Source organism: Cornus florida, unplaced genomic scaffold (genome assembly GCF_030987335.1).
Source record: "Cornus florida cultivar Cherokee Brave unplaced genomic scaffold, ASM3098733v1 CherokeeBrave_3.0.0_Hap2_Chr09, whole genome shotgun sequence".
NCBI lineage: Eukaryota > Viridiplantae > Streptophyta > Magnoliopsida > Cornales > Cornaceae > Cornus > Cornus florida.
In genome coordinates, this window is record NW_026775579.1 from 42,571,892 (window position 1) to 42,587,502 (window position 15,611).

The following is a 15,611-nucleotide window of genomic DNA, read 5'->3' on the forward strand; positions in this document are numbered from 1 at the left end:
GAGTTAGGTAATGGACCATAAGTTCTTTTTGGAACTCAAATCTTCCGTGTCCTTGTCTTTTTTCTAAATGGACTATTATAGATTTTGTGTCCAAACTTTTTACAACAATTATATGTAGAAGAACTTTTCACTAACGAATCGTTTCCTTTTGTGAACTTTGCTAAAGTATTATTTTGATCATCAATGATTTTCCTTAAAGACTCATTTTTTGACATAAGATCAATTGATGACGACTCTTTAGAAAATACACATTCATTTTCCGTTTTCAAAGACTCATTTTCAATTTGAATCTTTTGAAGTTTTTGTACTAGATCATGATTTTCCCTTTTAAGAGATATACACTTCAAAACTGTTTTTCCTAGTATGTGATGCAATTCTTTAAAAGCGTTAAGTAATTCATTATGTGCATCAACTAGTTCATTATGAGAAGCTTCTAAATAAAAAAAGTCATGGTTAAAATTTACCTCTTCTTCGTCGGCCATGAGACAAAGAGCAATATCTTCATGATTATCAACCATCTCTTTGATTTCACTTATTTCTTTGCTAGAAACTTGGAGAGCTATACTCTTCATTTGAGTTGCGTCATTTTCTTCACTATAAGAAGATGAATAAGTTCTATCAAGAGCATTCAAATGATTAGATATGTTAGTAGAACCAGAATGCATTTCATGGAATGATACATTGCTTTCCATGCTAAGAGAATCATATTCATTGATGTGTATATTTGATTTCTCAACTTGAGATATACTACCATAGTTTGATTCAAGTGAGTTCCAATTTTTTTTAGCTGTTCTACAATTCACAATTCCAATTAATTTATTTATGCTTAATGCACAATAAAGATTACATAGAGTTATAATATTACATTGAGATCATTTATGCTCATTTGCATCCCATTCCCCTTTTGATTTAGGAATTGCATTTCCTTGAACAACTTTGGTTGGGATATGGTCTCCATTTTTTATGACTTCCCAAACATCAACATCAACACTTCTTAAAAATGCTCTCATTTTGGTTTTCCAGAAGATATAGTCATTTCTATCAAACCAAGGAGGTCTATCAATAGAATGTCCTTCTAAATGTGTGATTATACCATTGTTGGCCATGATTGTACTCTAAGACGGCTAAGTCCTTTAAAAAGAGTTTAGACTCTCATACTAATTGTTACCTAATAATTGACTCTATAGGGGGGTGAATAGAGTTAATAGCCAATTTTTGCAATTTAATATCTAATCAACAACTTAAGCAATTATACAATAATCAAGATATTAAAGTAAACAATTAATAGTACAATTGTAAAAGAGATAAGGGAAGAGAAATTGCAAACAATGACTCGGTGATTTTAGCGAGGTTCAGAAACTCCTACTCCTCAGCTCAAGACCCCTCTTTAGACTTCCCAATCCACTATGGCTTCTCCTTACAGGTAGAGAGCACACATTTACATGAAACAAGACCTTGCCTCTTTTCTTTGCTAAGAGAGCTAAGAGAACAACCTTCTTCTAGTCTGCATTTGGATCATACCAACCGGATAGGTCAAACCAACCCCTTACAATTAATTTTAACGAGAACAATGAAGTACAAGAAATCTCTCAAAGATAGACATACAAATTTCAGCTCACAACTAAAGTATATATGAAACTCAATACTCTATGAATGATATGAATGAGAGAAAATGATATAAGTGAAGAGCAAAATCTTTTATTTACTTAATAGGATCTCTCCAGAGTAGAATAGAGCAAAAACTCTATGAAAATTTGAATAAGAGCAAAAGCCCTTTGAATCCTTAATTAAATCTCTCAAGTTTTATATATGAGTGATATGAATGAGAGAGGATGAGAAGATGAAGAACAAAAGTTGTTTTAATGCATTCTAATGTTTCTTATATAATGTCTTTTTCATATTTAGACATTCCTTGCCATATTTATAGAGTTTGCAAGCTCAAAAGAGCTGTTAGGATTGGACTGCACAAGGCCCGAGGAAAGTAAAGCCATTGCGGTTTGAATTCTGTAAATTCTATAGGAATCGGTCGACGTGTAGCAGAAACCGGTCGAGTTGTTTAGCCAAACCAGTCGACGTGAAGTTTAATTCGGTCAATGTAAAACCTATCTTCTTGAGTGTTGCTACAGCCTAGATACCGGTCGACGTGAGTGTAATGACCCGGTCATTTCATTCCTTGCTTTTTTTTTTTTTTTTTTTTTTTTTGTGTAACCTAAGGGTTTTGGAGACCCGGGATAGGTTTTTAGGTTTGGTTTTGAGTTCGGATTTGACTTTTGACTTCATATGCATGCACTCCATTTGATTCCCTTGAAATGCGTAGTCTTACTTTTGTGGAAAAATATGCTACTTGTTTACTTTCTCTGTAGGGGTATAGATGTATAGTTTTTCGGAAACATTTTCGCTTTTTGGGGTAATTGTGTAATTATCATTTGTAATTATTTTTCATCTTAGGGACCATTTTGTAATTAATTTGTGAGATATTTAGAGGAAGGACTTTTTTGCAAATTATATTTTGAGATATTTTGGAAGAGGGACTTTTTTGCAAATTCCTAGAGTGTGTGTAAGAGAGAGGTAATGTTAGCTTTGTATATAGTGTGCGTGTGTGTGTGAGAGAGGCAATGTTTGTGTGTGTGTGTTTGACTATCAAATGTGAGTGGAGGAATACACATTTTATTTTTCATTATGTCTTTATCTCTTTCTCACCAAATCCTCTCTAAGCCACCATTGTTGTAACCTTTAACCTAGACTTGAGAACTTGATTTTGGTCCCTTTCCTTGCACCTTTTGGCTTAGTCTTTGGAAGACAAAAGCTTTCCCTCATCCTTTTTTATAACACCCTTGCTCGGTTTTCTGGTTTAAGCTTGTTTGCCTTGGATTCTAGAGATTCTATTCTCTAGTAAGGTAGTGGTTGTTGTATGTTTATTTCCTTTATGTTTTATATGTATTTGGGCTTAATATATATTGACTACATGCTTCTTAAATTGTTGTATTGCATATAAAGGTAGAAATTATATACTTGACTTAAGGTTTTATGATTCAAAACATGTATAGTGTGTATTTCATGTGTAAGTAAATTGTTTCATTTACTAGTTTACTTGATTCTAGAGATTTGTCTTGTTGAGATGATAAACTCTTGTGGAATATTAATTATGTTTAACTTAAGAGCTTATTACTAGGTTGTAGTATGCTTAGTAATTGTGGCTTGCATAATGGTTACTTAATTTAGTTGAATTATAGTGTCATTGTTGTGTGTAGCATATCGCACATTGAAGATTCGACATTTGGTGTTCCATTGTATGTGTAACGAATCGCATATTGAAGATTCAACATGGTGTATGCCATTGTACACATGAAACCTTAGGACATGGTTTGTGTGGTTTCACCCTACTTATGCTTGGTAGGTAGTTTCATGCATTGTTATTGAGTATATGTCATAAACTTGTTGATTTTGGAAAGTTTGTAAGGACGTGTCTTATGTGAAGGCTAAAGTTAGGCTTTAGTGCGGGAGGTATGAGTTCTCCCCAAATGTGCACACTAGGTAGTACCTTGTGGGTCGTAATTACTAGGAACAACTTATAAGGTCTTGAGATCACATGTCCTAGTCTTTCCAACTACTTGATTTTGCATTCAATTCCAAGTTATTAATCATGGATTACGTGTAACTTGTGATTTGGTGCTTAAAGTTTCATTACGGGTTAGTATATTTGTGCTCGTATACTTATATACCTTGTATTTATCATTTCAATTGCTTGTGTACCTTGAGATGATTCCTTAGTTCACTTTGTAACATAGATGCTAGGTAGAATGATTCCTTGTATTGATTTATATTGAGTTTGCAAGACATTTGAAACTTTAAGGTATACGCATGCACTTCTTCCTACTAGTAACTTATTTACTCACCCTAGTTGTTTGGGATATTTTCAGATAAGGAGACCTTGTTTTGGGATGCACAACATCCCTAGGTTGCCTTGGTTGCTTAGAGTATTTGGGTGCATTTTTGTTTACATGCAAGTGTTAGCATGTCTTGTTTTACTTTTGAAGTTGTACCGCATAACTAGGTTTTGATATGTCATTTTTACCTTGGAATAAGTAATATGTACCTAACTACACTTTTTTGGACTCATTTTATATGTATGATATGAGGCCAAGAGCCAAACATCTTTTGGATTGCATGTATGCACTTGGTTTTACATTTTACTTATGAAAGTAGTTTTACGACTTCGGAGGATTGATAGGTGATATTTCGTATTTGGCGTATATTGAGGCCGCGGGCCATTGTAGCATGTATAAAAATACATATTACATTTATGTGCATGTTCACTTTTGCACACAACACCTTTTCGTATGAAATGCATATTCTTAGCTCTTGCATTTTAATATTTTTGCAAAATATGCGTATAAGGGCATTTTGGGCACTTCAATTGAAAAATAAGAATTTCTTTTGATATGGTCACTTAGAAATCATGATTTGGAAGGGGGGGGGGGGGGTTACTTTACAAACTTTTTCCAAAAAACCTCATCTTGGCCCTCAAAAATCTTTTTTTTTTTTTTTTTTTTTTTTTTTTTTTTTTTTTTTCTAGAAAATTCTTGCTGGTAGGTTTTTGTGCTACATAGTTCATCTATACGGTTGGACGAAATTTCGTAACTGGTTAGATGGCCTTCGATAGCCTTGCGTGCATTCTGTTTTGCCATCTAATCGGTTAGATAAATCTTCTAACCGGTTAGATGGTCTTGTGTTGCTTTCTTTTGACCTTTTTCTTCCGTCAAGCATAATTTCTTCATCTGGACTCCAAATCAAGTGATTCTTGAGCCTAAATTTATTAATTTTTCATTGTCTTTCTAATAGTGTGCATGGTGGCACCAATTTATGTTTTGAAATAACCATTTTACCCTTGGGGTTACATTTAACCCTTTTTTTTTTTTTAAATCCTAGCTTCTGAATAGTTCTCACTTGAGTTTTGTGGCTTAATGGGAAGTCACTTTAGCGTCTTTGGGACGGTGTACATATCTAGAGACCTTATTTATCTTGTTTTGCTTTTGCATTTGGGATCCGTTATCGAATTAACTTTCAGGTCATCATTGTCGTTCCAGGTTTGTAAAACTTAGGCCGTCACAGGTGGTATCAGAGCCTCTAGGTTCAAAAACCTTAGGACAACGAGTTTTGGGTGCATATCATGCTTTTGTTGACTTATTTTGATATGTTCACATGTTTCTTGATAACGTGTTTGATGTGACCATATGTTTACATGCTTATATGCTTAAGTATTTAAAAGCTTTACTTTAACTACATTAGCATGTTGTATATGCTTGTCTGCCTTAGCATGTAGTATATGCTTATCAGCGTTAACATGTTGTATGTACTTGTTTATGTTAGCATGACTGTATGTTGCATACATTGACATGCTTTGTGTTTCATGCATTCATGGTGTGAGTTGCATTCGGTCATGACGACTTGTGTTGTTGTTGTTGACCTCGTTTTTCATGCTTTTAGCGTCATGGTTTTGACTCGTGGAGAGTCTTCTCGTCACGTAGGAGGGAACGAGCAGATGGAGGACACAAAGCTTATCAGAGATCTTCCTAGGAGGGTTAGGGCTCAAGCTCGAGGTGTGGATGTTAATCCACCTCGAGTACGTGTTATTGGGGAGCAGGTGGCTAACACCGGGCTCACAAGGGGTCCAGGGAGGCCCAGAGCTCGACCTCATGGTATGGATGCTAATCCGCCATGGGCACCTGCATATGAGGATCAGATTGTACAGGGGTGGCTCTTGGGATGGTGGAGTCCATCCAGGACATATTTCGTCGATAGTTTGCGGGGACGCAGATTCTTGCACCAGCACCGGCTCCTGTAGTCAATGAGGCATTGGAGTACTTTATGCGGCTACAACGGGTGAAGATAGATTCATTCGCAGGGAGTTCAGATCCTTTAGTGTCAAAGGCTTAGTTGAACCTGATGGTTCACAAGCTTAACAGTATGGTGGTACCCACAGACTGGTTGCGGATCTCCTTGACAGTTTCTATGTTTATGGGGGACGCCGACATTTGGTGGAGGTCTATGACCAACACACACAACTTTGAGTTGATGACTTGGAATAAGTTCACGAGGATACAGTTCACGAGTCTTTATTAGGGTACGATGAGTGTCATTGAGTATGAAACACATTTTACTTCTTTTTCCTGTTATGCTCCGGAGATGGTAGCGACAGAGGAGACCAAGGCCGTGAAGTTTTAGGATGGCTTACATCTTGACATCAGGCCGAGGGTTTCATTGTTTGATGTACTGACCTACAGGGAGGTCATTCAGAGGGCTATGTTAGTTGAGACCGAGATTGGCTTAGGATCAGGGGTTCTCATAAGCAGTCTCGCAGAGAGGCTTCTTCATCTTTTGAGGGTCAGTGGAAGAAGGCTAAGGCCGAGGACAATTTGCATACTCAGGGATAGTCACAGTAGGCTCGGTCTGCACCCACAATTCCTGTATCTTTGGGGTCAGCCAGGGGAGTGGTCTGTCATCACTACCAGCAGCCAGGGTATATCAAGCCTCGCTGCCCACAGCTTCAGCCACAGGCCAGTCCTTCTCAAGCTAGTTAGCCTTCAGCTTCAACAAGGGGAGTTCGTGGAGCTTGTCATTATTACAAGCAGCCAGGTCACTTTAGGAGAGAGTGTCCGAAGTTATAGGGTAAGGCACCGAGTGGCACAGCTTCACAGGCCACATTGGCAATGTTAGCAGTTGTTCAGTCAGGGTTCAGGGTGCCTCAGGCAACACAGTCAGTGGCACCAGTTAGTTCGTATCCGGCCAGAGGCTCTACGCCTACTGCTTTTGGAAATCAGTCAGGTTATCAGGGCAGTTCTCAGCAATTAGGGGCTCAGGGACGAGTGTATGCTCTTCCGCAGCCAGATGCCTCTGCAGGGACTTCTGTAGTTCGAGGTATCTTTCTAATTTTCAGTTCTTGGGCTAGAGTTCTTTTTTACACGGGTGCTTCACATTCATTGATTTCTGCTTCATTTGCACATTCATTGGGACTGGAGGTCACACTGCGGGATAATTTCCTTTGTGTTGACCTATTAGTTGGGGGTCCAGTGTCTTTGGACTGGGTTTGTTGGAGTTGTGCTATTAAGATAGCTGGGCGGACTTTGGAGTTCGATTTCATTGTTCTTGATATGACGAGCTTTGATGTCATTCTCAAGATGGACTGGTTGTCCTTTTTTCATCCTTCTTTGAGATAGCTGTATCGAATCACACATTGAAGATTTGACATGGTGTATGCCATTGTAGACATGAAACCTTCAGATATGGTTTATGTGGTTTCACCGTACTTGTGCTTGGTAAGTAGTTTCATGCATTGTTATTGAGTATATGTCATGAACTTGTTGATTTTGGAAAGCTTGTAAGGATGTGTCTTATATGAGGCTAAAGTTAGGGTTTAGTGCTAGGGGTATAAGTTTTCCCCAAATGTGCGCACTAGGTAGTACCTTGTGGGTCATAATTACCCAGAACAACTTGTAAGGTCTTGAGACCACATGTCTTAGTCTTTCCAACTACTTGATTTCACATTCAATTCCAAGTTGTTAATCATGGATTACTTGTAACTTGTGATTTGGTGCTTAAAGTTTCATTACGGTTTAGTATACTTGTGCTTGTATACTTGTATACCTTGTATTTATCATTTCAATTGCTTGTGTACCTTGAGATGATTCCTTAGTTCACCTTGTATCAAAGACGCTAGGTGGAATGATCCTTTGTATTGATTTATATTGAGTTTGCAAGACATTTGAAACTTTAGGGTATACGCATGCACTTCTTCCTACGAGCAACTTGTTTACTCACCCTAGTTGTTTGGGATATTTTTAGGTAAGGAGACCTTGTTTTGGGATGCAATACATCCCTAGGTTACATTGGTTGCTTAGAGTATTTTGTTGAATTTTTGTTTACATGCAAGTGTTAGCATATCTTGTTTTACTTTTGAAGTTGTATCGCATAGTTAGGTTTTGATATGTCGATTTTACCTTGGAATATGTAATGTGTACCTAAGTACACTTTTTTGGACTTATTTTATATGTATGATATGTGGCTAAAGGCCAAACATCTTTTGGATTGCATGTATGCACTTGGTTTCGCATTTTACTTATGAAAGTAATTTTTCAACTTCGGAGGTTTGATAGGTGATATTTCGTATTTGGCGTATATTGAGGCCGCGGGCCATTGTATCGCGTGTTGAAATGCATATTACGTTTACGTGCATGTTCATTTTTGTACACAATTCCTTTTCGTATAAAATGCACACTCTTAGCTCTTGCATTTTAATATTTTTGCAAAATATGCGCATACGGGCATTTTGGGCACTTCACTTGAAAAATAAGAATTTCTTTTGACATGGTCACTTAGAAATGATGATTTTGAGGGGGTAGGGGAGTTATTTCACAAACTTTTAAAAAAAAACCTCATCTTGGCCCTCAAAAACCCTTTTTTTCAAGAAAATTCTTGCTGGCATGTATTTTTGTGATGCGTAGTTCATCTGTACGGGTAGACAAAATCTCCTAACTGGTTAGATGGCCTTCGGCAGCCTTGCGTGCATTCTGTTTTGCCATCTAATCAGTTAGATAAATCTTCTAACCGGTTAGATGGTCTTGTGTTGCTTTCTTTTGAGCTTTTTTCTTCCGTCAGCCATAACTTCTTTGTCCGGATTCCGAATTAAGTGATTCTTGAGCCTAAATTTATTAAATTTTCATTTTCTTTCCAATGGTGTGCACGGTGGCACCCATTTCTTTTTAAATGACCATTTTACCCTTGGGGTTACACTTAACCCTTTTTTTTAAAATCCTAGCTTTCAAATAGTTCTCACTTGAGTCCGTAGCTTCATGGGAAGTCACTTTGGCGTCTTAGGGATGATGTACATCTCTAGAGACCTTGTTTATCTTGTTTCGCTTTTGCATTCAGGATCCGTTATCGGGTTAATTTTGGGGTCATCACTGACGCACCGGGTTTGTAAAACTTGGGCTGTCATAGTGAACCTAGAACCGGTCAACGTAAAGTTCATATTTCTGCATTTTGTTTCTTTCTTTGCCTTGGCTTTATGATATGATTGAATGGCTTAGCATACTTTCTTCAAACCTTTTTTCTATTGAAAACATTTAAGTTCATAATGTAAATAAGGAAAATTCAGTTTTAGTACAAATTGGGGTTCCCGATAGTTTTGGTAAAACTTGATTCTTCGTGAAGGGAAATGTAGAATGGATCATAAATTCTCATAAAATCACATTAGGCTATTTGAAGTGTACGGAGTAATTTCTGCGAAAAATTATCTTGAAAAAAATGTTTGCTTCAAAATTCTATTTTTCACACTTAGCCAAAAACTAAGTTTTTCATGAGACGTATTTAAGGATCCTAAAGTCTATTACCAAGTCATGGTAATAAATACTTTATAGATGAGTAATTAAGTTCTAAGCCTTAAACTTTACTTTCTAGATACCAAAATAGATCATCTGATTGATGTGTATCGTCCTAGCATTTCTAGCTCAAGTATTAAGTTCTTTCAAAGGTTATGTAAGCTTGAACTAACCCATTCTTTAGCAATGATTTCATATGTCAAATATATATGATGAAGTTCATAGTCTATTGCTAATAGATATAAGAACTCATGAATAATAATGATGATATGCATGATCCTATAGAGATAAGTTTCAAATGGATTCATAAATACTTTGGCATTGAATCCTAAACACTCACTATCCTATCTACCCATTTCTTCATGCTTTGTCCATGATCGAATATGCTCTGAGGTATTCTTTCCTTTATTTGAGTTGCTTGCTTGTTCCTTGTAACTTTATGTCTTCTTTGTATCCATTACTTTACTTGATGTGATATTGAATAATGGAATACTTGGAATGATCTTTATAACTTCATTGAGGTCATTTTTTGAATGTGAATAATCTATAACATTCAATGTAAACATTAGTCCTTAAACACCATTAATGGTTTGTAATCATTAAAACAACTAGATTATCCTCGGATGAAGTCCTTAAGGTCAACAGTGAACATTAAGAGCATAATATGCAAAGCGGATAATATCTACACGGTTTGACGGGTCGTAACAAATGACTCTTTACAAAGGACTAAATAAACATAATAAAATAATATTGTCTCTCTTTCAAATATTAAAGGAAGGCAATAAAATAATATTATACTACCTTCGTCCCATATTAATAGTCCATTTTTCCATTTTTGGTTGTCTTATAATAGTTGTTGAGTAGACCCCATCAAAGAATAACTTTTACAGGACCTTCAACAAACTTTTAAATGGCTAAATTTGAAAATCGATCCCCTGCCAATTTAGCAAAATATAATAAAAATTAATGTTTTAAAAAATGTAAAATTTTAAACTAACATCTTTAATGCGACAGAGGTAGTAAATGAACAATAATTTTTTAATTTTTAATTTTTTATCTTTTATTCTTAATCCGGGGCAAACTAGGGAAAGGGGGCTAGAACACGAGACCCCTAAGTCACACAATGCTTCTCAAAGAGTACCGCTCTCACGCTTCAAGCGCACTCCCACTTTCATATTTCGCATGCGCTCTACCTCCTATTTCCACTTTGTGTGATTTAGATTTTACTGCTTTCATGCTCATGCTCCCAAATTTTCTCTCACTCTTGTTCCCACTATGTGTGACTTAGGGCACACTCGCTCAAGGAATTGGATGCTCTACAAACTAGGTTATTGGACAATACCCAACAACTTTTTAGATTTTCACTTTTTAAAATTCTCTCTCTAATATGTAGTGTGTTGAATTTATATCTATATATTCATTATGTCATTTTTAAAAATATGTTCTAAATTTAAATTAAGTTTTGAAAAAGCGAATTGACTTGGTTTAAAACTGGGTTTCGCAATATCCATTATCTTTTGGCTCGTGTGCAAGAACTATTTATAAGATTAAATATCTGTGCATATAAATGTATTTCTATACATATAATTATTTTATTTATTTTATTTTTAAAGTTGCCTTGCCATTAAGCAATCGAATTATTAAACTACTATTTGAGAATAACATTGTGCAGAAATCTGGTAAGATGATGTATAGGGCGGGCTTAAAAAACAATTTAATATCACGTGGACAAATGATCCACATATCATATCATAAAAAAAATCAATAAGAACTGCATTGATTAAAATCTATAAAATACTAGATATATCTACCATAGAGGACTTTGTCTTAAACCTAAATTCTAGAAATTCAGTCCCACGTTGGAGAAAGTCCAGGTGCTAATCATGAATTATTATAAAAATGGAAGAGCATAATGAGAAGCGTACCTTTCTCGGCCATTTTGATCAACACAGTTTTTATTTTTTATTTATTTATTTATTATTATTATTATTTTTTAAGATATGATATGGGGGTCATTGGTGCACCTGATATTAATTTGTTTTTCTTTTTTTTTATTATATTAAACTCACATTTTTTTTTCTTTAACTCTCTTTTATCTTTCTTTTTCATTTTTTTTTCCTGAAAGAAAAAGAAAAAGAAAGATAAAAGAGAGTTAAAAAGATTTTTTTTAAAAAAAAGAAGATAAAAGAGAGTTTAAAGCAATTCACCCTTATTTTCTTAAAGCACCCTACAAATAATTTATTCTAAAATAGTTGTTTAATAATTCTATTGCCTAATGGTAAGACAACTATAAAAAACTCTTTTTAAAATTAATTACAAGGTAAAGTGCAAAAAAATCTCTGTTATATAAAATATGTAAAATAAATACTCTGACTTTTTATAAAGTTCATATAAATCTCTATATTTGAAAATTTGTAACAAATTGCCCCTATTCTTGGTTGACCGTTAATTTTGACCAATTTTTTATTGATAACTTTTTCCTCTCCCTCATCTCTCTGTCTCTCTTCACGTGGGGAAGAGCATGCCTAAACTTGATTATTAGGGGTAGCAATTCATGTTCTCGGGTTAAAATTATGTCTTGTTAACCTAAGGATATTCTACTAAATAGGTCAACTCGAATATGACCCGTTTAATAATCTTGTCAAGGGCCCTCAACTTTAACCCGGCATGTTTAATGATTTATTTGTCAATTCAATCCATCCAAATTAATTACTAAATAATCTCTAGTCCATAACATAGTAAGTTAAAAGACACAAGTTTAGATAGTTAATAATGATAGCTAAGGGGCAAATGTATATTTTTATGATAGTTTATTTTGAAATAAGCTAATTATCCATAGTTAAAGAAGTATAAACTGTCACACCCCGAATCCTAGTGACCCGGTGCATGAGTGGGTATGAATGTACCCAACCCGAAACTAAACCCAAAAATGCAAAAGCTAAAATCCACATTAGCCTACATGACTAATGTAACCAAGAAAGCTGAGTCATACTATGCTCGCGAAGGTCATTAAGAATATATACAAACATCCCATAAGGTTAAATCATGAGGCCGGGAAGTAATTTCCTCACAAAGATGCACTAAATTGGTCATAACTCACTCTCTACTTGGAATCTCCTAATAGGATTGGTATCATTGAAAAGATGACTTCGAGACATTCAATTTGCGCACAAGAATGACCTAATTTGGATTGCAAATGAGGGAGAAATTGTCATTTTAAATTGGCCCAGCAAAGCTGAGTGAACAAGATGCAGGAATCAGCTCCCAGCCCTTGGGTGCTGGCTCTCAGAGAAAAATATGAGAGAAATCTATTGCGCTACAATAAAATGCGTAAAATAACCACATGAGTCGGCTCTCGACCTAGCAAGGCTGAAAAATAGTCCTACAAATGACCTCAAATGCCAATAACTCAGTTTACATCATTTTTTATATGTCCAAATGGTTAAAATTAATGGTTCTAGCTTACTCATGATGACTAAATATAGTAAGGACATTGTGAACCAAAAATGTGTGTGCAAGCATACATAAAATGTGCAAAAGATAACATAAATCATACATTGAAAAGAAAATGGCCTTATGGCTTCGTACGACATTGTCCAAACATGCTTTTGCCTTAAATACATGAAAGCTAATGGCCTTAATATACATGAAGTTAAAATAAATATTGCCGCATTACATAAAAAAAAATTTCCTTATACATACATAAAGGTCTCAAATACAAGTATTGGTCCTTAAACATACATAGAAGATCATATATATCATAAGTGCTCCAAATATGACAAAATGGATCCATGTCCATAAATGGTGCTAAAAAGGGGTCTTCACGGTCCTCCAAGTGACTTCTTTCCTTAAAAAATATTAATATAATGGGGGTGAGCACGACAACTCAACAAGATTGTAGAATCCAAAAATAAACTACGTCCTTTAAATCCCCAAGGATATGCAATAAATGCTTGGCATCCCAAGGATGAAAGGTTATGATAGGCTTCATGACAATAATGGGGTCATACTCTAATTGTCGCAACATCATAGTCCAACTCAACTCAAGTAAAACACAAAACCAAGTCATGTAGCACATTTAACACATTATCAAATAATGTCTATGAACAAGTCATAAATCACGTCTAGCACGTTATTAAATAATGTATACCATATAATTACAATAACTACAAAGTTCACAAAATTCCAAGAATCGTGAACTCAATGTTATCCCATGAATGCCACCATGACACAACTCACTCACATGAATGTCATGATGCAAAATGCCAAATGCCCCATGCCAGAATCAAATTCCGTGACATGTAAATAAAAATGGTGCACTTTCATACCCCGCAATGTACATAGGGGTTCACAATCTTTGGGCACTGAGCCCCCTTTCTGAATCTATAACGATTATCCAACAATCATACCATGAATGATATGCTTACGCAACTCATGCAATCATGCTAAAATGATCACCACAATGCACTCATGGCCAAAGTGGCACTCATACCATGTCTCAAACATGATAAATTCAATTTAATGCCATCCAATACCAAAATCAAGTCTAACAACTCATGTAGACATTTAATCAAACACTTAAAACACATAATGACATATATATGCATATAAATTAATACTCAAATTGCTCACAATATCCCTAATAGCATAGTTAGGCAATCACATAGTAACATTTTATACAAATTCCCTCCCTTTCTATCATTCTCATCAATGCTAAAACCCCACATAAGCCCAAGGTAATAGATATATCATTTATACACATTAAATATGGCATATACCACTTACACACTCAATATAAACATGACTCACATATACATTTAGGAAATAAACATGTTTTACACACCCACACATCCATTAGACCTAAAGAAAGTGTAATTTAAAAGTGTAAGGCATCCCTACCTCAATTTGAGGTGAAAACCTCAAATATCGCCAAAATGAAAATGCTCTGAACGCATTAATGCAACTTCAAATGGTTGACGAGGATAACAAGGAGAACAACAAACCCTCTTAGTGGCTCGACCCTAGGTGTGCACAAAATAATGCACAACATTTTGAGTTTGGAAATTAGTGTCAAGCGGGCATCATAGTTAAATTTATAAATCGCTTAACACCTATACTATGTAATATGAGTAAGAAGGGATCGTCCCAAGGGATTGGAGTCGTACTTGAATGTGAAAATGCAACTAGGGTTAGTAGGTCGAGTGATCAAACAAATGGTTGGTTGGGTAAGTAAACTAGAGAGCAACTAAATTAAACTAAGTGATTGAATGTAACAAGAGTAAGCAAGAGAAAGAGAGAAATCTTGGGGTTTAGAGGTTACCACCAATCAATGCTTTTCTACACTTCCAACTAGTGACTAATGAGGGTAAAGTGTGTTGCAATATTTGTGTGTGTGTGCTTGGTTGATTCAATTAGCAAGGGTGACCAATTTAAGCATACATTGTCTAATCAACATGTGAAAAGCACAATATATTTAGCAATTAAGTATATATTGTCTAAATAGCATGTGAGAAGCACAACATATCCAGCAAGTCATTAATCCTTTCATTAAGCTCAGAAGCCAAACACACCACAAGGTTAGAGACATATGCTACTTGCATTCAAAAGTATAGAACATAAAAAAACTAGTATGGATTGTCCTCTCATCTAACAATTATGCAATCACTACACTACAATTAAACTAATGGCATGAAATTAAACTATCTAAGCTAAAGGAGAGGTATAATCCATCAAGAAGTGAGCATGGACCATCTAGAAAATCACAAGAGCATTCTTTTAAGCATAATGTTTTGACAATCCCTAAATCCATAGCATTAATACACATAGACATGCATCAATTACACAAGAAATAGAGGTAAACACATGAACATCTATTCTAGCTTACATAGACATATGGATAGAATGAAATGATTGATTGGAAGCATTAAACCACATAAATCATTGAATAAACAAGATCTATATGTATAAAAGTGTCAAAACATTAATTACAATACTAATCCCTCAATAATACACAAGATTAAGATATAGAAAGTATGTTTGGGGCTAACTCTAGCCCCAAGAGGATGTCTAGCCACTCATGGTGATGATGCTCCAACCCTCAAGGACTAATTCCATGGTTGAAATCCGCTCTTTGTTGATGAAGAGTCTCCAATAGTGTCTCTAGCCTCTTCCTCCTCTAAACTTCCTCTCCAAGAGATGATATGAAAATAATGTTGCCTCCCTAGGTGTAAATGC